Here is a 20,377-nt window from a genome sequence, read left to right on the forward strand (position 1 = left end):
ATTGCAATATTCGGGGGAAACGGCTTCAACGGTGCTGGGAGCGGCAGCTTGTCTGCACCGCTTTCATTTGCCAAACCTAGTCAGAGGCTGAGTGACAGAGGTGGAGTTACGCTTGAGGTAATAATCCAGCCAAGGCTGAACGTCGGAATTAAATTTTCAAGTGCTTGCCGTTCTGCTCATGGGAAAGACGTGCGCGCATTCTCGAGGGTCAGTCAGCCACACACATTGTGCAATTTGCAGTACGGCAGCACCTCACAAATTATCTTGCTTGTCCATTGCTCCCATTCGCTGCAGTCACTGTGCAACTTTTGCGTGCAGTATTCTCGCTGGCTCTCACAGCTGAGCCTGACATGATTCGGCGACGCTGCTCTGAGCCCTCAGCAAAACGGGACACTGACCCCTGTGAAACGTGATGAATTGTCACAATATCCTCCGCTGTGGCTTGGGGGGTGAAAAGATTGGGTGTCATCTTTGAGGGAGGTTTCCTGTCACACCTTTGCAGAACAATGTTTGCACATCATCAGATTCTGTTGACGCACACGCTATTCTTGCACATTTAACAAAAGAGGTAATCTTGTTTGAGTGACAATTTGCAGACAGTCCCTATGACTGGGGTTCCATGGTGTAATGGTGAGCACTCTGGACTCTGAATCCAGTGATCCGAGTTCAAATCTCGGTGGAACCTTTTGTCTTGCAAAGCCAATGATTAGTGTGTGCGAGAGAGAGAGCACTTCTTTAACATTTGCCACCAGGAGCAAATTGACTGGATCATTTCTCAGCCGCCTCAACGGCCACTGCAATTCACATTGCTCAGCCTCTGTTGCCGGCTGCCTGCACAAGCAGCATTTTGCCATCCTGTGGGCCCTGCTCTTCAACTCCTGTGTTGAAAGGTGGCACCAGTTCTCCTGACAAACAGCAACTGCTATTCGTGTGCAGTCAGAGAACCTTTGTGCAAGCAAGCTGGTGTGTGTGCGTGCCTGTGTGTGGACAAAAGACTGCTGCCTCAGAGGCAGATCACTGTCGGTTCCATGGTGTAACGGTGAGCACTCTGGACTTTGAATCCAGCGATCCGAGTTCAAATCTCGGTGGAGCCAGTACTCTGCTTGTCCCACTTCTTGTTCAATTCGGGGACTGCTGAGTAAAAGACCCCAATGCAGGCGGGGCTACTGGCCACAGGCCTTTTCTGCCTTCCAGCTTGCTGTCTTCTTGAGCGATCGTCCGCTCGGGTTGATGCGGTAACACCAGCCGGGACATTTGCTGCTTGGTTGCTGCCTTTTCTGCGCGGCGCTGTGGGTGCCTGTGAACTTGCCACTCTGCTCAAAACTCAGCAGGTGAGGCACACATCACTTCAATTGTCTTCTTCAACACGACCACTATTAACTTTTCCTTCTATGCCAAGCGTCGTGCGTGAATCCCTTTGCAATGTTTGTACACTGATGCCGAGGGAGCATTGCAATATTCGGGGGAAACGGCTTCAACGGTGCTGGGAGCGGCAGCTTGTCTGCACCGCTTTCATTTGCCAAACCTAGTCGGAGGCTGAGTGACAGAGGTGGAGTTACGCTTGAGGTAATAATCCAGCCAAGGCTGAACGTCGGAATTAAATTTTCAAGTGCTTGCCGTTCTGCTCATGGGAAAGACGTGCGCGCATTCTCGAGGGTCAGTCAGCCACGCACATTGTGCAATTTGCAGTACGGCAGCATCTCACAAATTATCTTGCTTGTCCATTGCTCCCATTCGCTGCAGTCACTGTGCAACTTTTGCGTGCAGTATTCTCGCTGGCTCTCACAGCTGAGCCTGACATGATTCAGCGACGCTGCTCTGAGCCCTCAGCAAAACGGGACACTGCCCCCTGTGAAACGTGATGAATTGTCACAATATCCTCCGCTGTGGCTTGGGGGGTGAAAAGATTGGGTGTCATCTTTGAGGGAGGTTTCCTGTCACACCTTTGCAGAACAATGTTTGCACATCATCAGATTCTGTTGTCGCACACGCTATTCTTGCACATTTAACGAAAGAGGTAATCTTGTTTGAGTGACAATTTGCAGACAGTCCCTATGTATGGGGTTCCATGGTGTACTGGTGAGCACTCTGAATCCAGCGATCCGAGTTCAAATCTCGGTGGAACCTTTTGTCTTGCAAAGCCAATGATTAGTGTGTGCGAGAGAGAGAGCACTTCTTTAACATTTGCCACCAGGAGCAAATTGACTGGATCATTTCTCAGCCGCCTCAACGGCCACTGCAATTCACATTGCTCAGCCTCTGTTGCCGGCAGCCTGCACAAGCAGCATTTTGCCGTCCTGTGGGCCCTGCTCTTCAACTCCTGTGTTGAAAGGTGGCACCAGTTCTCCTGACAAACAGCAACTACTATTCGTGTGCAGTCAGAGAACCTTTGTGCAAGCAAGCTGGTGTGTGTGCGTGCCTGTGTGTGGACAAAAGACTGCTGCCTCAGAGACAGATAGCTGTCGGTTCCATGGTGTAACGGTGAGCACTCTGGACTTTGAATCCAGCGATCCGAGTTCAAATCTCGGTGGAGCCAGTACTCTGCTTGTCCCACTTCTTGTTCAATTCGGGGACTGCTGAGTAAAAGACCCCAATGCAGGCGGGGCTACTGGCCACAGGCCTTTTCTGCCTTCCAGCTTGCTGTCTTCTTGAGCGATCGTCCGCTCGGGTTGATGCGGTAACACCAGCCGGGACATTTGCTGCTTGGTTGCTGCCTTTTCTCGCGGCGCTGTGGGTGCCTGTGAACTTGCCACTCTGCCCAAAACTCAGCAGGTGAGGCACACATCACTTCAATTGTCTTCTTCAACACGACCACTATTAACTTTTCCTTCTATGCCAAGCGTCGTGCGTGAATCCTTTTGCAATGTTTGTACACTGATGCCGAGGGAGCATTGCAATATTCGGGGGAAACGGCTTCAACGGTGCTGGGAGCGGCAGCTTGTCTGCACCGCTTTCATTTGCCAAACCTAGTCGGAGGCTGAGTGACAGAGGTGGAGTTACGCTTGAGGTAATAATCCAGCCAAGGCTGAACGTCGGAATTAAATTTTCAAGTGCTTGCCGTTCTGCTCATGGGAAAGACGTGCGCGCATTCTCGAGGGTCAGTCAGCCACACACATTGTGCAATTTGCAGTACGGCAGCACCTCACAAATTATCTTGCTTGTCCATTGCTCCCATTCGCTGCAGTCACTGTGCAACTTTTGCGTGCAGTATTCTCGCTGGCTCTCACAGCTGAGCCTGACATGATTCGGCGACGCTGCTCTGAGCCCTCAGCAAAACGGGACACTGACCCCTGTGAAACGTGATGAATTGTCACAATATCCTCCGCTGTGGCTTGGGGGGTGAAAAGATTGGGTGTCATCTTTGAGGGAGGTTTCCTGTCACACCTTTGCAGAACAATGTTTGCACATCATCAGATTCTGTTGTCGCACACGCTATTCTTGCACATTTAACGAAAGAGGTAATCTTGTTTGAGTGACAATTTGCAGACAGTCCCTATGACTGGGGTTCCATGGTGTAATGGTGAGCACTCTGGACTCTGAATCCAGCGATCCGAGTTCAAATCTCGGTGGAACCTTTTGTCTTGCAAAGCCAATGATTAGTGTGTGCGAGAGAGAGAGCACTTCTTTAACATTTGCCACCAGGAGCAAATTGACTGGATCATTTCTCAGCCGCCTCAACGGCCACTGCAATTCACATTGCTCAGCCTCTGTTGCCGGCTGCCTGCACAAGCAGCATTTTGCCGTCCTGTGGGCCCTGCTCTTCAACTCCTGTGTTGAAAGGTGGCACCAGTTCTCCTGACAAACAGCAACTACTATTCGTGTGCAGTCAGAGAACCTTTGTGCAAGCAAGCTGGTGTGTGTGCGTGCCTGTGTGTGGACAAAAGACTGCTGCCTCAGAGGCAGATCACTGTCGGTTCCATGGTGTAACGGTGAGCACTCTGGACTTTGAATCCAGCGATCCGAGTTCAAATCTCGGTGGAGCCAGTACTCTGCTTGTCCCACTTCTTGTTCAATTCGGGGACTGCTGAGTAAAAGAACCCAATGCAGGCGGGGCTACTGGCCACAGGCCTTTTCTGCCTTCCAGCTTGCTGTCTTCTTGAGCGATCGTCTGCTCGGGTTGATGCGGTAACACCAGCCGGGACATTTGCTGCTTGGTTGCTGCCTTTTCTGCGCGGCGCTGTGGGTGCCTGTGAACTTGCCACTCTGCTCAAAACTCAGCAGGTGAGGCAATTGTCTTCTTCAACACGACCACTATTAACTTTTCCTTCTATGCCAAGCGTCGTGCGTGAATCCTTTTGCAATGTTTGTACACTGATGCCGAGGGAGCATTGCAATATTCGGGGGAAACGGCTTCAACGGTGCTGGGAGCGGCAGCTTGTCTGCACCGCTTTCATTTGCCAAACCTAGTCGGAGGCTGAGTGACAGAGGTGGAGTTACGCTTGAGGTAATAATCCAGCCAAGGCTGAACGTCGGAATTAAATTTTCAAGTGCTTGCCGTTCTGCTCATGGGAAAGACGTGCGCGCATTCTCGAGGGTCAGTCAGACACACACATTGTGCAATTTGCAGTACGGCAGCACCTCACAAATTATCTTGCTTGTCCATTGCTCCCATTCGCTGCAGTCACTGTGCAACTTTTGCGTGCAGTATTCTCGCTGGCTCTCACAGCTGAGCCTGACATGATTCGGCGACGCTGCTCTGAGCCCTCAGCAAAACGGGACACTGACCCCTGTGAAACGTGATGAATTGTCACAATATCCTCCGCTGTGGCTTGGGGGGTGAAAAGATTGGGTGTCATCTTTGAGGGAGGTTTCCTGTCACACCTTTGCAGAACAATGTTTGCACATCATCAGATTCTGTTGTCGCACACGCTATTCTTGCACATTTAACAAAAGAGGTAATCTTGTTTGAGTGACAATTTGCAGACAGTCCCTATGACTGGGGTTCCATGGTGTAATGGTGAGCACTCTGGATTCTGAATCCAGTGATCCGAGTTCAAATCTCGGTGGAACCTTTTGTCTTGCAAAGCCAATGATTAGTGTGTGCGAGAGAGAGAGCACTTCTTAAACATTTGCCACCAGGAGCAAATTGACTGGATCATTTCTCAGCCGCCTCAACGGCCACTGCAATTCACATTGCTCAGCCTCTGTTGCCGGCTGCCTGCACAAGCAGCATTTTGCCATCCTGTGGGCCCTGCTCTTCAACTCCTGTGTTGAAAGGTGGCACCAGTTCTCCTGACAAACAGCAACTACTATTCGTGTGCAGTCAGAGAACCTTTGTGCAAGCAAGCTGGTGTGTGTGCGTGCCTGTGTGTGGACAAAAGACTGCTGCCTCAGAGGCAGATCGCTGTCGGTTCCATGGTGTAACGGTGAGCACTCTGGACTTTGAATCCAGCGATCCGAGTTCAAATCTCGGTGGAGCCAGTACTCTGCTTGTCCCACTTCTTGTTCAATTCGGGGACTGCTGAGTAAAAGAACCCAATGCAGGCGGGGCTACTGGCCACAGGCCTTTTCTGCCTTCCAGCTTGCTGTCTTCTTGAGCGATCGTCTGCTCGGGTTGATGCGGTAACACCAGCCGGGACATTTGCTGCTTGGTTGCTGCCTTTTCTGCGCGGCGCTGTGGGTGCCTGTGAACTTGCCACTCTGCTCAAAACTCAGCAGGTGAGGCAATTGTCTTCTTCAACACGACCACTATTAACTTTTCCTTCTATGCCAAGCGTCGTGCGTGAATCCTTTTGCAATGTTTGTACACTGATGCCGAGGGAGCATTGCAATATTCGGGGGAAACGGCTTCAACGGTGCTGGGAGCGGCAGCTTGTCTGCACCGCTTTCATTTGCCAAACCTAGTCGGAGGCTGAGTGACAGAGGTGGAGTTACGCTTGAGGTAATAATCCAGCCAAGGCTGAACGTCGGAATTAAATTTTCAAGTGCTTGCCGTTCTGCTCATGGGAAAGACGTGCGCGCATTCTCGAGGGTCAGTCAGACACACACATTGTGCAATTTGCAGTACGGCAGCACCTCACAAATTATCTTGCTTGTCCATTGCTCCCATTCGCTGCAGTCACTGTGCAACTTTTGCGTGCAGTATTCTCGCTGGCTCTCACAGCTGAGCCTGACATGATTCGGCGACGCTGCTCTGAGCCCTCAGCAAAACGGGACACTGACCCCTGTGAAACGTGATGAATTGTCACAATATCCTCCGCTGTGGCTTGGGGGGTGAAAAGATTGGGTGTCATCTTTGAGGGAGGTTTCCTGTCACACCTTTGCAGAACAATGTTTGCACATCATCAGATTCTGTTGTCGCACACGCTATTCTTGCACATTTAACAAAAGAGGTAATCTTGTTTGAGTGACAATTTGCAGACAGTCCCTATGACTGGGGTTCCATGGTGTAATGGTGAGCACTCTGGATTCTGAATCCAGTGATCCGAGTTCAAATCTCGGTGGAACCTTTTGTCTTGCAAAGCCAATGATTAGTGTGTGCGAGAGAGAGAGCACTTCTTAAACATTTGCCACCAGGAGCAAATTGACTGGATCATTTCTCAGCCGCCTCAACGGCCACTGCAATTCACATTGCTCAGCCTCTGTTGCCGGCTGCCTGCACAAGCAGCATTTTGCCATCCTGTGGGCCCTGCTCTTCAACTCCTGTGTTGAAAGGTGGCACCAGTTCTCCTGACAAACAGCAACTGCTATTCGTGTGCAGTCAGAGAACCTTTGTGCAAGCAAGCTGGTGTGTGTGCGTGCCTGTGTGTGGACAAAAGACTGCTGCCTCAGAGGCAGATCACTGTCGGTTCCATGGTTTAACGGTGAGCACTCTGGACTTTGAATCCAGCGATCCGAGTTCAAATCTCGGTGGAGCCAGTACTCTGCTTGTCCCACTTCTTGTTCAATTCGGGGACTTCTGAGTAAAAGACCCCAATGCAGGCGGGGCTACTGGCCACAGGCCTTTTCTGCCTTCCAACTTGCTGTCTTCTTGAGCGATCGTCCGCTCGGGTTGATGCGGTAACACCAGCCGGGACATTTGCTGCTTGGTTGCTGCCTTTTCTGCGCGGCGCTGTGGGTGCCTGTGAACTTGCCACTCTGCCCAAAACTCAGCAGGTGAGGCAATTGTCTTCTTCAACACGACCACTATTAACTTTTCCTTCTATGCCAAGCGTCGTGCGTGAATCCCTTTGCAATGTTTGTACACTGATGCCGAGGGAGCATTGCAATATTCGGGGGAAACGGCTTCAACGGTGCTGGGAGCGGCAGCTTGTCTGCACCGCTTTCATTTGCCAAACCTAGTCAGAGGCTGAGTGACAGAGGTGGAGTTACGCTTGAGGTAATAATCCAGCCAAGGCTGAACGTCGGAATTAAATTTTCAAGTGCTTGCCGTTCTGCTCATGGGAAAGACGTGCGCGCATTCTCGAGGGTCAGTCAGCCACACACATTGTGCAATTTGCAGTACGGCAGCACCTCACAAATTATCTTGCTTGTCCATTGCTCCCATTCGCTGCAGTCACTGTGCAACTTTTGCGTGCAGTATTCTCGCTGGCTCTCACAGCTGAGCCTGACATGATTCGGCGACGCTGCTCTGAGCCCTCAGCAAAACGGGACACTGACCCCTGTGAAACGTGATGAATTGTCACAATATCCTCCGCTGTGGCTTGGGGGGTGAAAAGATTGGGTGTCATCTTTGAGGGAGGTTTCCTGTCACACCTTTGCAGAACAATGTTTGCACATCATCAGATTCTGTTGACGCACACGCTATTCTTGCACATTTAACAAAAGAGGTAATCTTGTTTGAGTGACAATTTGCAGACAGTCCCTATGACTGGGGTTCCATGGTGTAATGGTGAGCACTCTGGACTCTGAATCCAGTGATCCGAGTTCAAATCTCGGTGGAACCTTTTGTCTTGCAAAGCCAATGATTAGTGTGTGCGAGAGAGAGAGCACTTCTTAAACATTTGCCACCAGGAGCAAATTGACTGGATCATTTCTCAGCCGCCTCAACGGCCACTGCAATTCACATTGCTCAGCCTCTGTTGCCGGCTGCCTGCACAAGCAGCATTTTGCCATCCTGTGGGCCCTGCTCTTCAACTCCTGTGTTGAAAGGTGGCACCAGTTCTCCTGACAAACAGCAACTACTATTCGTGTGCAGTCAGAGAACCTTTGTGCAAGCAAGCTGGTGTGTGTGCGTGCCTGTGTGTGGACAAAAGACTGCTGCCTCAGAGGCAGATCGCTGTCGGTTCCATGGTGTAACGGTGAGCACTCTGGACTTTGAATCCAGCGATCCGAGTTCAAATCTCGGTGGAGCCAGTACTCTGCTTGTCCCACTTCTTGTTCAATTCGGGGACTGCTGAGTAAAAGAACCCAATGCAGGCGGGGCTACTGGCCACAGGCCTTTTCTGCCTTCCAGCTTGCTGTCTTCTTGAGCGATCGTCTGCTCGGGTTGATGCGGTAACACCAGCCGGGACATTTGCTGCTTGGTTGCTGCCTTTTCTGCGCGGCGCTGTGGGTGCCTGTGAACTTGCCACTCTGCTCAAAACTCAGCAGGTGAGGCAATTGTCTTCTTCAACACGACCACTATTAACTTTTCCTTCTATGCCAAGCGTCGTGCGTGAATCCTTTTGCAATGTTTGTACACTGATGCCGAGGGAGCATTGCAATATTCGGGGGAAACGGCTTCAACGGTGCTGGGAGCGGCAGCTTGTCTGCACCGCTTTCATTTGCCAAACCTAGTCGGAGGCTGAGTGACAGAGGTGGAGTTACGCTTGAGGTAATAATCCAGCCAAGGCTGAACGTCGGAATTAAATTTTCAAGTGCTTGCCGTTCTGCTCATGGGAAAGACGTGCGCGCATTCTCGAGGGTCAGTCAGACACACACATTGTGCAATTTGCAGTACGGCAGCACCTCACAAATTATCTTGCTTGTCCATTGCTCCCATTCGCTGCAGTCACTGTGCAACTTTTGCGTGCAGTATTCTCGCTGGCTCTCACAGCTGAGCCTGACATGATTCGGCGACGCTGCTCTGAGCCCTCAGCAAAACGGGACACTGACCCCTGTGAAACGTGATGAATTGTCACAATATCCTCCGCTGTGGCTTGGGGGGTGAAAAGATTGGGTGTCATCTTTGAGGGAGGTTTCCTGTCACACCTTTGCAGAACAATGTTTGCACATCATCAGATTCTGTTGTCGCACACGCTATTCTTGCACATTTAACAAAAGAGGTAATCTTGTTTGAGTGACAATTTGCAGACAGTCCCTATGACTGGGGTTCCATGGTGTAATGGTGAGCACTCTGGATTCTGAATCCAGTGATCCGAGTTCAAATCTCGGTGGAACCTTTTGTCTTGCAAAGCCAATGATTAGTGTGTGCGAGAGAGAGAGCACTTCTTAAACATTTGCCACCAGGAGCAAATTGACTGGATCATTTCTCAGCCGCCTCAACGGCCACTGCAATTCACATTGCTCAGCCTCTGTTGCCGGCTGCCTGCACAAGCAGCATTTTGCCATCCTGTGGGCCCTGCTCTTCAACTCCTGTGTTGAAAGGTGGCACCAGTTCTCCTGACAAACAGCAACTGCTATTCGTGTGCAGTCAGAGAACCTTTGTGCAAGCAAGCTGGTGTGTGTGCGTGCCTGTGTGTGGACAAAAGACTGCTGCCTCAGAGGCAGATCACTGTCGGTTCCATGGTTTAACGGTGAGCACTCTGGACTTTGAATCCAGCGATCCGAGTTCAAATCTCGGTGGAGCCAGTACTCTGCTTGTCCCACTTCTTGTTCAATTCGGGGACTTCTGAGTAAAAGACCCCAATGCAGGCGGGGCTACTGGCCACAGGCCTTTTCTGCCTTCCAACTTGCTGTCTTCTTGAGCGATCGTCCGCTCGGGTTGATGCGGTAACACCAGCCGGGACATTTGCTGCTTGGTTGCTGCCTTTTCTGCGCGGCGCTGTGGGTGCCTGTGAACTTGCCACTCTGCCCAAAACTCAGCAGGTGAGGCAATTGTCTTCTTCAACACGACCACTATTAACTTTTCCTTCTATGCCAAGCGTCGTGCGTGAATCCCTTTGCAATGTTTGTACACTGATGCCGAGGGAGCATTGCAATATTCGGGGGAAACGGCTTCAACGGTGCTGGGAGCGGCAGCTTGTCTGCACCGCTTTCATTTGCCAAACCTAGTCAGAGGCTGAGTGACAGAGGTGGAGTTACGCTTGAGGTAATAATCCAGCCAAGGCTGAACGTCGGAATTAAATTTTCAAGTGCTTGCCGTTCTGCTCATGGGAAAGACGTGCGCGCATTCTCGAGGGTCAGTCAGCCACACACATTGTGCAATTTGCAGTACGGCAGCACCTCACAAATTATCTTGCTTGTCCATTGCTCCCATTCGCTGCAGTCACTGTGCAACTTTTGCGTGCAGTATTCTCGCTGGCTCTCACAGCTGAGCCTGACATGATTCGGCGACGCTGCTCTGAGCCCTCAGCAAAACGGGACACTGACCCCTGTGAAACGTGATGAATTGTCACAATATCCTCCGCTGTGGCTTGGGGGGTGAAAAGATTGGGTGTCATCTTTGAGGGAGGTTTCCTGTCACACCTTTGCAGAACAATGTTTGCACATCATCAGATTCTGTTGACGCACACGCTATTCTTGCACATTTAACAAAAGAGGTAATCTTGTTTGAGTGACAATTTGCAGACAGTCCCTATGACTGGGGTTCCATGGTGTAATGGTGAGCACTCTGGACTCTGAATCCAGTGATCCGAGTTCAAATCTCGGTGGAACCTTTTGTCTTGCAAAGCCAATGATTAGTGTGTGCGAGAGAGAGAGCACTTCTTTAACATTTGCCACCAGGAGCAAATTGACTGGATCATTTCTCAGCCGCCTCAACGGCCACTGCAATTCACATTGCTCAGCCTCTGTTGCCGGCTGCCTGCACAAGCAGCATTTTGCCATCCTGTGGGCCCTGCTCTTCAACTCCTGTGTTGAAAGGTGGCACCAGTTCTCCTGACAAACAGCAACTGCTATTCGTGTGCAGTCAGAGAACCTTTGTGCAAGCAAGCTGGTGTGTGTGCGTGCCTGTGTGTGGACAAAAGACTGCTGCCTCAGAGGCAGATCACTGTCGGTTCCATGGTGTAACGGTGAGCACTCTGGACTTTGAATCCAGCGATCCGAGTTCAAATCTCGGTGGAGCCAGTACTCTGCTTGTCCCACTTCTTGTTCAATTCGGGGACTGCTGAGTAAAAGACCCCAATGCAGGCGGGGCTACTGGCCACAGGCCTTTTCTGCCTTCCAGCTTGCTGTCTTCTTGAGCGATCGTCCGCTCGGGTTGATGCGGTAACACCAGCCGGGACATTTGCTGCTTGGTTGCTGCCTTTTCTGCGCGGCGCTGTGGGTGCCTGTGAACTTGCCACTCTGCTCAAAACTCAGCAGGTGAGGCAATTGTCTTCTTCAACACGACCACTATTAACTTTTCCTTCTATGCCAAGCGTCGTGCGTGAATCCTTTTGCAATGTTTGTACACTGATGCCGAGGGAGCATTGCAATATTCGGGGGAAACGGCTTCAACGGTGCTGGGAGCGGCAGCTTGTCTGCACCGCTTTCATTTGCCAAACCTAGTCGGAGGCTGAGTGACAGAGGTGGAGTTACGCTTGAGGTAATAATCCAGCCAAGGCTGAACGTCGGAATTAAATTTTCAAGTGCTTGCCGTTCTGCTCATGGGAAAGACGTGCGCGCATTCTCGAGGGTCAGTCAGCCACACACATTGTGCAATTTGCAGTACGGCAGCACCTCACAAATTATCTTGCTTGTCCATTGCTCCCATTCGCTGCAGTCACTGTGCAACTTTTGCGTGCAGTATTCTCGCTGGCTCTCACAGCTGAGCCTGACATGATTCGGCGACGCTGCTCTGAGCCCTCAGCAAAACGGGACACTGACCCCTGTGAAACGTGATGAATTGTCACAATATCCTCCGCTGTGGCTTGGGGGGTGAAAAGATTGGGTGTCATCTTTGAGGGAGGTTTCCTGTCACACCTTTGCAGAACAATGTTTGCACATCATCAGATTCTGTTGTCGCACACGCTATTCTTGCACATTTAACGAAAGAGGTAATCTTGTTTGAGTGACAATTTGCAGACAGTCCCTATGTATGGGGTTCCATGGTGTAATGGTGAGCACTCTGAATCCAGCGATCCGAGTTCAAATCTCGGTGGAACCTTTTGTCTTGCAAAGCCAATGATTAGTGTGTGCGAGAGAGAGAGCACTTCTTTAACATTTGCCACCAGGAGCAAATTGACTGGATCATTTCTCAGCCGCCTCAACGGCCACTGCAATTCACATTGCTCAGCCTCTGTTGCCGGCTGCCTGCACAAGCAGCATTTTGCCATCCTGTGGGCCCTGCTCTTCAACTCCTGTGTTGAAAGGTGGCACCAGTTCTCCTGACAAACAGCAACTACTATTCGTGTGCAGTCAGAGAACCTTTGTGCAAGCAAGCTGGTGTGTGTGCGTGCCTGTGTGTGGACAAAAGACTGCTGCCTCAGAGACAGCTAGCTGTCGGTTCCATGGTGTAACGGTGAGCACTCTGGACTTTGAATCCAGCGATCCGAGTTCAAATCTCGGTGGAGCCAGTACTCTGCTTGTCCCACTTCTTGTTCAATTCGGGGACTGCTGAGTAAAAGACCCCAATGCAGGCGGGGCTACTGGCCACAGGCCTTTTCTGCCTTCCAGCTTGCTGTCTTCTTGAGCGATCGTCCGCTCGGGTTGATGCGGTAACACCAGCCGGGACATTTGCTGCTTGGTTGCTGCCTTTTCTGCGCGGCGCTGTGGGTGCCTGTGAACTTGCCACTCTGCTCAAAACTCAGCAGGTGAGGCACACATCACTTCAATTGTCTTCTTCAACACGACCACTATTAACTTTTCCTTCTATGCCAAGCGTCGTGCGTGAATCCTTTTGCAATGTTTGTACACTGATGCCGAGGGAGCATTGCAATATTCGGGGGAAACGGCTTCAACGGTGCTGGGAGCGGCAGCTTGTCTGCACCGCTTTCATTTGCCAAACCTAGTCGGAGGCTGAGTGACAGAGGTGGAGTTACGCTTGAGGTAATAATCCAGCCAAGGCTGAACGTCGGAATTAAATTTTCAAGTGCTTGCCGTTCTGCTCATGGGAAAGACGTGCGCGCATTCTCGAGGGTCAGTCAGCCACACACATTGTGCAATTTGCAGTACGGCAGCACCTCACAAATTATCTTGCTTGTCCATTGCTCCCATTCGCTGCAGTCACTGTGCAACTTTTGCGTGCAGTATTCTCGCTGGCTCTCACAGCTGAGCCTGACATGATTCGGCGACGCTGCTCTGAGCCCTCAGCAAAACGGGACACTGACCCCTGTGAAACGTGATGAATTGTCACAATATCCTCCGCTGTGGCTTGGGGGGTGAAAAGATTGGGTGTCATCTTTGAGGGAGGTTTCCTGTCACACCTTTGCAGAACAATGTTTGCACATCATCAGATTCTGTTGACGCACACGCTATTCTTGCACATTTAACAAAAGAGGTAATCTTGTTTGAGTGACAATTTGCAGACAGTCCCTATGACTGGGGTTCCATGGTGTAATGGTGAGCACTCTGGACTCTGAATCCAGTGATCCGAGTTCAAATCTCGGTGGAACCTTTTGTCTTGCAAAGCCAATGATTAGTGTGTGCGAGAGAGAGAGCACTTCTTTAACATTTGCCACCAGGAGCAAATTGACTGGATCATTTCTCAGCCGCCTCAACGGCCACTGCAATTCACATTGCTCAGCCTCTGTTGCCGGCTGCCTGCACAAGCAGCATTTTGCCATCCTGTGGGCCCTGCTCTTCAACTCCTGTGTTGAAAGGTGGCACCAGTTCTCCTGACAAACAGCAACTGCTATTCGTGTGCAGTCAGAGAACCTTTGTGCAAGCAAGCTGGTGTGTGTGCGTGCCTGTGTGTGGACAAAAGACTGCTGCCTCAGAGGCAGATCACTGTCGGTTCCATGGTGTAACGGTGAGCACTCTGGACTTTGAATCCAGCGATCCGAGTTCAAATCTCGGTGGAGCCAGTACTCTGCTTGTCCCACTTCTTGTTCAATTCGGGGACTGCTGAGTAAAAGACCCCAATGCAGGCGGGGCTACTGGCCACAGGCCTTTTCTGCCTTCCAGCTTGCTGTCTTCTTGAGCGATCGTCCGCTCGGGTTGATGCGGTAACACCAGCCGGGACATTTGCTGCTTGGTTGCTGCCTTTTCTGCGCGGCGCTGTGGGTGCCTGTGAACTTGCCACTCTGCTCAAAACTCAGCAGGTGAGGCAATTGTCTTCTTCAACACGACCACTATTAACTTTTCCTTCTATGCCAAGCGTCGTGCGTGAATCCTTTTGCAATGTTTGTACACTGATGCCGAGGGAGCATTGCAATATTCGGGGGAAACGGCTTCAACGGTGCTGGGAGCGGCAGCTTGTCTGCACCGCTTTCATTTGCCAAACCTAGTCGGAGGCTGAGTGACAGAGGTGGAGTTACGCTTGAGGTAATAATCCAGCCAAGGCTGAACGTCGGAATTAAATTTTCAAGTGCTTGCCGTTCTGCTCATGGGAAAGACGTGCGCGCATTCTCGAGGGTCAGTCAGCCACACACATTGTGCAATTTGCAGTACGGCAGCACCTCACAAATTATCTTGCTTGTCCATTGCTCCCATTCGCTGCAGTCACTGTGCAACTTTTGCGTGCAGTATTCTCGCTGGCTCTCACAGCTGAGCCTGACATGATTCGGCGACGCTGCTCTGAGCCCTCAGCAAAACGGGACACTGACCCCTGTGAAACGTGATGAATTGTCACAATATCCTCCGCTGTGGCTTGGGGGGTGAAAAGATTGGGTGTCATCTTTGAGGGAGGTTTCCTGTCACACCTTTGCAGAACAATGTTTGCACATCATCAGATTCTGTTGTCGCACACGCTATTCTTGCACATTTAACGAAAGAGGTAATCTTGTTTGAGTGACAATTTGCAGACAGTCCCTATGTATGGGGTTCCATGGTGTAATGGTGAGCACTCTGAATCCAGCGATCCGAGTTCAAATCTCGGTGGAACCTTTTGTCTTGCAAAGCCAATGATTAGTGTGTGCGAGAGAGAGAGCACTTCTTTAACATTTGCCACCAGGAGCAAATTGACTGGATCATTTCTCAGCCGCCTCAACGGCCACTGCAATTCACATTGCTCAGCCTCTGTTGCCGGCTGCCTGCACAAGCAGCATTTTGCCATCCTGTGGGCCCTGCTCTTCAACTCCTGTGTTGAAAGGTGGCACCAGTTCTCCTGACAAACAGCAACTACTATTCGTGTGCAGTCAGAGAACCTTTGTGCAAGCAAGCTGGTGTGTGTGCGTGCCTGTGTGTGGACAAAAGACTGCTGCCTCAGAGACAGCTAGCTGTCGGTTCCATGGTGTAACGGTGAGCACTCTGGACTTTGAATCCAGCGATCCGAGTTCAAATCTCGGTGGAGCCAGTACTCTGCTTGTCCCACTTCTTGTTCAATTCGGGGACTGCTGAGTAAAAGACCCCAATGCAGGCGGGGCTACTGGCCACAGGCCTTTTCTGCCTTCCAGCTTGCTGTCTTCTTGAGCGATCGTCCGCTCGGGTTGATGCGGTAACACCAGCCGGGACATTTGCTGCTTGGTTGCTGCCTTTTCTGCGCGGCGCTGTGGGTGCCTGTGAACTTGCCACTCTGCTCAAAACTCAGCAGGTGAGGCACACATCACTTCAATTGTCTTCTTCAACACGACCACTATTAACTTTTCCTTCTATGCCAAGCGTCGTGCGTGAATCCTTTTGCAATGTTTGTACACTGATGTCGAGGGAGCATTGCAATATTCGGGGGAAACGGCTTCAACGGTGCTGGGAGCGGCAGCTTGTCTGCACCGCTTTCATTTGCCAAACCTAGTCGGAGGCTGAGTGACAGAGGTGGAGTTACGCTTGAGGTAATAATCCAGCCAAGGCTGAACGTCGGAATTAAATTTTCAAGTGCTTGCCGTTCTGCTCATGGGAAAGACGTGCGCGCATTCTCGAGGGTCAGTCAGCCACACACATTGTGCAATTTGCAGTACGGCAGCACCTCACAAATTATCTTGCTTGTCCATTGCTCCCATTCGCTGCAGTCACTGTGCAACTTTTGCGTGCAGTATTCTCGCTGGCTCTCACAGCTGAGCCTGACATGATTCGGCGACGCTGCTCTGAGCCCTCAGCAAAACGGGACACTGACCCCTGTGAAACGTGATGAATTGTCACAATATCCTCCGCTGTGGCTTGGGGGGTGAAAAGATTGGGTGTCATCTTTGAGGGAGGTTTCCTGTCACACCTTTGCAGAACAATGTTTGCACATCATCAGATTCTGTTGACGCACACGCTATTCTTGCACATTTAACAAAAGAGGTAATCTTGTTTGAGTGACAATTTGCAGACAGTCCCTATGACTGGGGTTCCATGGTGTAATGGTGAGCACTCTGGACTCTGAATCCAGTGATCCGAGTTCAAATCTCGGTGGAACCTTTTGTCTTGCAAAGCCAATGATTAGTGTGTGCGAGAGAGAGAGCACTTCTTTAACATTTGCCACCAGGAGCAAATTGACTGGATCATTTCTCAGCCGCCTCAACGGCCACTGCAATTCACATTGCTCAGCCTCTGTTGCCGGCTGCCTGCACAAGCAGCATTTTGCCATCCTGTGGGCCCTGCTCTTCAACTCCTGTGTTGAAAGGTGGCACCAGTTCTCCTGACAAACAGCAACTGCTATTCGTGTGCAGTCAGAGAACCTTTGTGCAAGCAAGCTGGTGTGTGTGCGTGCCTGTGTGTGGACAAAAGACTGCTGCCTCAGAGGCAGATCACTGTCGGTTCCATGGTGTAACGGTGAGCACTCTGGACTTTGAATCCAGCGATCCGAGTTCAAATCTCGGTGGAGCCAGTACTCTGCTTGTCCCACTTCTTGTTCAATTCGGGGACTGCTGAGTAAAAGACCCCAATGCAGGCGGGGCTACTGGCCACAGGCCTTTTCTGCCTTCCAGCTTGCTGTCTTCTTGAGCGATCGTCCGCTCGGGTTGATGCGGTAACACCAGCCGGGACATTTGCTGCTTGGTTGCTGCCTTTTCTGCGCGGCGCTGTGGGTGCCTGTGAACTTGCCACTCTGCTCAAAACTCAGCAGGTGAGGCAATTGTCTTCTTCAACACGACCACTATTAACTTTTCCTTCTATGCCAAGCGTCGTGCGTGAATCCTTTTGCAATGTTTGTACACTGATGCCGAGGGAGCATTGCAATATTCGGGGGAAACGGCTTCAACGGTGCTGGGAGCGGCAGCTTGTCTGCACCGCTTTCATTTGCCAAACCTAGTCGGAGGCTGAGTGACAGAGGTGGAGTTACGCTTGAGGTAATAATCCAGCCAAGGCTGAACGTCGGAATTAAATTTTCAAGTGCTTGCCGTTCTGCTCATGGGAAAGACGTGCGCGCATTCTCGAGGGTCAGTCAGCCACACACATTGTGCAATTTGCAGTACGGCAGCACCTCACAAATTATCTTGCTTGTCCATTGCTCCCATTCGCTGCAGTCACTGTGCAACTTTTGCGTGCAGTATTCTCGCTGGCTCTCACAGCTGAGCCTGACATGATTCGGCGACGCTGCTCTGAGCCCTCAGCAAAACGGGACACTGACCCCTGTGAAACGTGATGAATTGTCACAATATCCTCCGCTGTGGCTTGGGGGGTGAAAAGATTGGGTGTCATCTTTGAGGGAGGTTTCCTGTCACACCTTTGCAGAACAATGTTTGCACATCATCAGATTCTGTTGTCGCACACGCTATTCTTGCACATTTAACGAAAGAGGTAATCTTGTTTGAGTGACAATTTGCAGACAGTCCCTATGTATGGGGTTCCATGGTGTAATGGTGAGCACTCTGAATCCAGCGATCCGAGTTCAAATCTCGGTGGAACCTTTTGTCTTGCAAAGCCAATGATTAGTGTGTGCGAGAGAGAGAGCACTTCTTTAACATTTGCCACCAGGAGCAAATTGACTGGATCATTTCTCAGCCGCCTCAACGGCCACTGCAATTCACATTGCTCAGCCTCTGTTGCCGGCTGCCTGCACAAGCAGCATTTTGCCATCCTGTGGGCCCTGCTCTTCAACTCCTGTGTTGAAAGGTGGCACCAGTTCTCCTGACAAACAGCAACTACTATTCGTGTGCAGTCAGAGAACCTTTGTGCAAGCAAGCTGGTGTGTGTGCGTGCCTGTGTGTGGACAAAAGACTGCTGCCTCAGAGACAGCTAGCTGTCGGTTCCATGGTGTAACGGTGAGCACTCTGGACTTTGAATCCAGCGATCTGAGTTCAAATCTCGGTGGAGCCAGTACTCTGCTTGTCCCACTTCTTGTTCAATTCGGGGACTGCTGAGTAAAAGACCCCAATGCAGGCGGGGCTACTGGCCACAGGCCTTTTCTGCCTTCCAGCTTGCTGTCTTCTTGAGCGATCGTCCGCTCGGGTTGATGCGGTAACACCAGCCGGGACATTTGCTGCTTGGTTGCTGCCTTTTCTGCGCGGCGCTGTGGGTGCCTGTGAACTTGCCACTCTGCTCAAAACTCAGCAGGTGAGGCACACATCACTTCAATTGTCTTCTTCAACACGACCACTATTAACTTTTCCTTCTATGCCAAGCGTCGTGCGTGAATCCTTTTGCAATGTTTGTACACTGATGCCGAGGGAGCATTGCAATATTCGGGGGAAACGGCTTCAACGGTGCTGGGAGCGGCAGCTTGTCTGCACCGCTTTCATTTGCCAAACCTAGTCGGAGGCTGAGTGACAGAGGTGGAGTTACGCTTGAGGTAATAATCCAGCCAAGGCTGAACGTCGGAATTAAATTTTCAAGTGCTTGCCGTTCTGCTCATGGGAAAGACGTGCGCGCATTCTCGAGGGTCAGTCAGCCACACACATTGTGCAATTTGCAGTACGGCAGCACCTCACAAATTATCTTGCTTGTCCATTGCTCCCATTCGCTGCAGTCACTGTGCAACTTTTGCGTGCAGTATTCTCGCTGGCTCTCACAGCTGAGCCTGACATGATTCGGCGACGCTGCTCTGAGCCCTCAGCAAAACGGGACACTGACCCCTGTGAAACGTGATGAATTGTCACAATATCCTCCGCTGTGGCTTTGGGGGTGAAAAGATTGGGTGTCATCTTTGAGGGAGGTTTCCTGTCACACCTTTGCAGAACAATGTTTGCACATCATCAGATTCTGTTGACGCACACGCTATTCTTGCACATTTAACAAAAGAGGTAATCTTGTTTGAGTGACAATTTGCAGACAGTCCCTATGACTGGGGTTCCATGGTGTAATGGTGAGCACTCTGGACTCTGAATCCAGCGATCCGAGTTCAAATCTCGGTGGAACCTTTTGTCTTGCAAAGCCAATGATTAGTGTGTGCGAGAGAGAGAGCACTTCTTTAACATTTGCCACCAGGAGCAAATTGACTGGATCAATTCTCAGCCGCCTCAACGGCCACTGCAATTCACATTGCTCAGCCTCTGTTGCCGGCTGCCTGCACAAGCAGCATTTTGCCATCCTGTGGGCCCTGCTCTTCAACTCCTGTGTTGAAAGGTGGCACCAGTTCTCCTGACAAACAGCAACTGCTATTCGTGTGCAGTCAGAGAACCTTTGTGCAAGCAAGCTGGTGTGTGTGCGTGCCTGTGTGTGGACAAAAGACTGCTGCCTCAGAGGCAGATCACTGTCGGTTCCATGGTGTAACGGTGAGCACTCTGGACTTTGAATCCAGCGATCCGAGTTCAAATCTCGGTGGAGCCAGTACTCTGCTTGTCCCGCTTCTTGTTCAATTCGGGGACTGCTGAGTAAAAGACCCCAATGCAGGCGGGGCTACTGGCCACAGGCCTTTTCTGCCTTCCAGCTTGCTGTCTTCTTGAGCGATCGTCCGCTCGGGTTGATGCGGTAACACCAGCCGGGACATTTACTGCTTGGTTGCTGCCTTTTCTGCGCGGCGCTGTGGGTGCCTGTGAACTTGCCACTCTGCTCAAAACTCAGCAGGTGAGGCAATTGTCTTCTTCAACACGACCACTATTAACTTTTCCTTCTATGCCAAGCGTCGTGCGTGAATCCTTTTGCAATGTTTGTACACTGATGCCGAGGGAGCATTGCAATATTCGGGGGAAACGGCTTCAACGGTGCTGGGAGCGGCAGCTTGTCTGCACCGCTTTCATTTGCCAAACCTAGTCGGAGGCTGAGTGACAGAGGTGGAGTTACGCTTGAGGTAATAATCCAGCCAAGGCTGAACGTCGGAATTAAATTTTCAAGTGCTTGCCGTTCTGCTCATGGGAAAGACGTGCGCGCATTCTCGAGGGTCAGTCAGCCACACACATTG

At 51.1% G+C, this 20,377-nt stretch overlaps 24 non-coding genes across 24 annotated transcripts; all 24 read left to right on the plus strand.

Moving 5' to 3' along the window:
• Nucleotides 1-613: 613 nt before the first annotated feature.
• Nucleotides 614-685, plus strand: trnaq-cug (transfer RNA glutamine (anticodon CUG)). The gene has a single exon. It is a non-coding gene; the product is annotated as a tRNA-Gln (tRNA).
• A 337-nt stretch (nucleotides 686-1,022) lies between these two features.
• trnaq-uug (transfer RNA glutamine (anticodon UUG)) lies at nucleotides 1,023-1,094 on the plus strand. The gene has a single exon. It is a non-coding gene; the product is annotated as a tRNA-Gln (tRNA).
• Nucleotides 1,095-2,464: 1,370 nt separating this feature from the next.
• On the plus strand, nucleotides 2,465-2,536 carry trnaq-uug (transfer RNA glutamine (anticodon UUG)). The gene has a single exon. It is a non-coding gene; the product is annotated as a tRNA-Gln (tRNA).
• Nucleotides 2,537-3,503: 967 nt separating this feature from the next.
• Nucleotides 3,504-3,575, plus strand: trnaq-cug (transfer RNA glutamine (anticodon CUG)). The gene has a single exon. It is a non-coding gene; the product is annotated as a tRNA-Gln (tRNA).
• A 337-nt stretch (nucleotides 3,576-3,912) lies between these two features.
• Nucleotides 3,913-3,984, plus strand: trnaq-uug (transfer RNA glutamine (anticodon UUG)). The gene has a single exon. It is a non-coding gene; the product is annotated as a tRNA-Gln (tRNA).
• A 956-nt stretch (nucleotides 3,985-4,940) lies between these two features.
• Nucleotides 4,941-5,012, plus strand: trnaq-cug (transfer RNA glutamine (anticodon CUG)). The gene has a single exon. It is a non-coding gene; the product is annotated as a tRNA-Gln (tRNA).
• Nucleotides 5,013-5,349: 337 nt separating this feature from the next.
• trnaq-uug (transfer RNA glutamine (anticodon UUG)) lies at nucleotides 5,350-5,421 on the plus strand. Its single transcript has one exon. It is a non-coding gene; the product is annotated as a tRNA-Gln (tRNA).
• Nucleotides 5,422-6,377: 956 nt separating this feature from the next.
• On the plus strand, nucleotides 6,378-6,449 carry trnaq-cug (transfer RNA glutamine (anticodon CUG)). The gene has a single exon. It is a non-coding gene; the product is annotated as a tRNA-Gln (tRNA).
• A 337-nt stretch (nucleotides 6,450-6,786) lies between these two features.
• trnaq-uug (transfer RNA glutamine (anticodon UUG)) lies at nucleotides 6,787-6,858 on the plus strand. Its single transcript has one exon. It is a non-coding gene; the product is annotated as a tRNA-Gln (tRNA).
• A 956-nt stretch (nucleotides 6,859-7,814) lies between these two features.
• On the plus strand, nucleotides 7,815-7,886 carry trnaq-cug (transfer RNA glutamine (anticodon CUG)). Its single transcript has one exon. It is a non-coding gene; the product is annotated as a tRNA-Gln (tRNA).
• Nucleotides 7,887-8,223: 337 nt separating this feature from the next.
• On the plus strand, nucleotides 8,224-8,295 carry trnaq-uug (transfer RNA glutamine (anticodon UUG)). Its single transcript has one exon. It is a non-coding gene; the product is annotated as a tRNA-Gln (tRNA).
• Nucleotides 8,296-9,251: 956 nt separating this feature from the next.
• trnaq-cug (transfer RNA glutamine (anticodon CUG)) lies at nucleotides 9,252-9,323 on the plus strand. Its single transcript has one exon. It is a non-coding gene; the product is annotated as a tRNA-Gln (tRNA).
• Nucleotides 9,324-9,660: 337 nt separating this feature from the next.
• On the plus strand, nucleotides 9,661-9,732 carry trnaq-uug (transfer RNA glutamine (anticodon UUG)). Its single transcript has one exon. It is a non-coding gene; the product is annotated as a tRNA-Gln (tRNA).
• Nucleotides 9,733-10,688: 956 nt separating this feature from the next.
• Nucleotides 10,689-10,760, plus strand: trnaq-cug (transfer RNA glutamine (anticodon CUG)). Its single transcript has one exon. It is a non-coding gene; the product is annotated as a tRNA-Gln (tRNA).
• A 337-nt stretch (nucleotides 10,761-11,097) lies between these two features.
• Nucleotides 11,098-11,169, plus strand: trnaq-uug (transfer RNA glutamine (anticodon UUG)). Its single transcript has one exon. It is a non-coding gene; the product is annotated as a tRNA-Gln (tRNA).
• Nucleotides 11,170-12,527: 1,358 nt separating this feature from the next.
• On the plus strand, nucleotides 12,528-12,599 carry trnaq-uug (transfer RNA glutamine (anticodon UUG)). The gene has a single exon. It is a non-coding gene; the product is annotated as a tRNA-Gln (tRNA).
• Nucleotides 12,600-13,567: 968 nt separating this feature from the next.
• On the plus strand, nucleotides 13,568-13,639 carry trnaq-cug (transfer RNA glutamine (anticodon CUG)). Its single transcript has one exon. It is a non-coding gene; the product is annotated as a tRNA-Gln (tRNA).
• A 337-nt stretch (nucleotides 13,640-13,976) lies between these two features.
• On the plus strand, nucleotides 13,977-14,048 carry trnaq-uug (transfer RNA glutamine (anticodon UUG)). Its single transcript has one exon. It is a non-coding gene; the product is annotated as a tRNA-Gln (tRNA).
• A 1,358-nt stretch (nucleotides 14,049-15,406) lies between these two features.
• On the plus strand, nucleotides 15,407-15,478 carry trnaq-uug (transfer RNA glutamine (anticodon UUG)). The gene has a single exon. It is a non-coding gene; the product is annotated as a tRNA-Gln (tRNA).
• A 968-nt stretch (nucleotides 15,479-16,446) lies between these two features.
• trnaq-cug (transfer RNA glutamine (anticodon CUG)) lies at nucleotides 16,447-16,518 on the plus strand. The gene has a single exon. It is a non-coding gene; the product is annotated as a tRNA-Gln (tRNA).
• Nucleotides 16,519-16,855: 337 nt separating this feature from the next.
• Nucleotides 16,856-16,927, plus strand: trnaq-uug (transfer RNA glutamine (anticodon UUG)). Its single transcript has one exon. It is a non-coding gene; the product is annotated as a tRNA-Gln (tRNA).
• Nucleotides 16,928-18,285: 1,358 nt separating this feature from the next.
• On the plus strand, nucleotides 18,286-18,357 carry trnaq-uug (transfer RNA glutamine (anticodon UUG)). The gene has a single exon. It is a non-coding gene; the product is annotated as a tRNA-Gln (tRNA).
• A 968-nt stretch (nucleotides 18,358-19,325) lies between these two features.
• trnaq-cug (transfer RNA glutamine (anticodon CUG)) lies at nucleotides 19,326-19,397 on the plus strand. The gene has a single exon. It is a non-coding gene; the product is annotated as a tRNA-Gln (tRNA).
• Nucleotides 19,398-19,734: 337 nt separating this feature from the next.
• Nucleotides 19,735-19,806, plus strand: trnaq-uug (transfer RNA glutamine (anticodon UUG)). Its single transcript has one exon. It is a non-coding gene; the product is annotated as a tRNA-Gln (tRNA).
• Nucleotides 19,807-20,377: the final 571 nt, after the last annotated feature.

Source organism: Scyliorhinus torazame, chromosome 31 (genome assembly GCF_047496885.1).
Source record: "Scyliorhinus torazame isolate Kashiwa2021f chromosome 31, sScyTor2.1, whole genome shotgun sequence".
NCBI classification, from domain to species: Eukaryota; Metazoa; Chordata; class Chondrichthyes; order Carcharhiniformes; family Scyliorhinidae; genus Scyliorhinus; species Scyliorhinus torazame.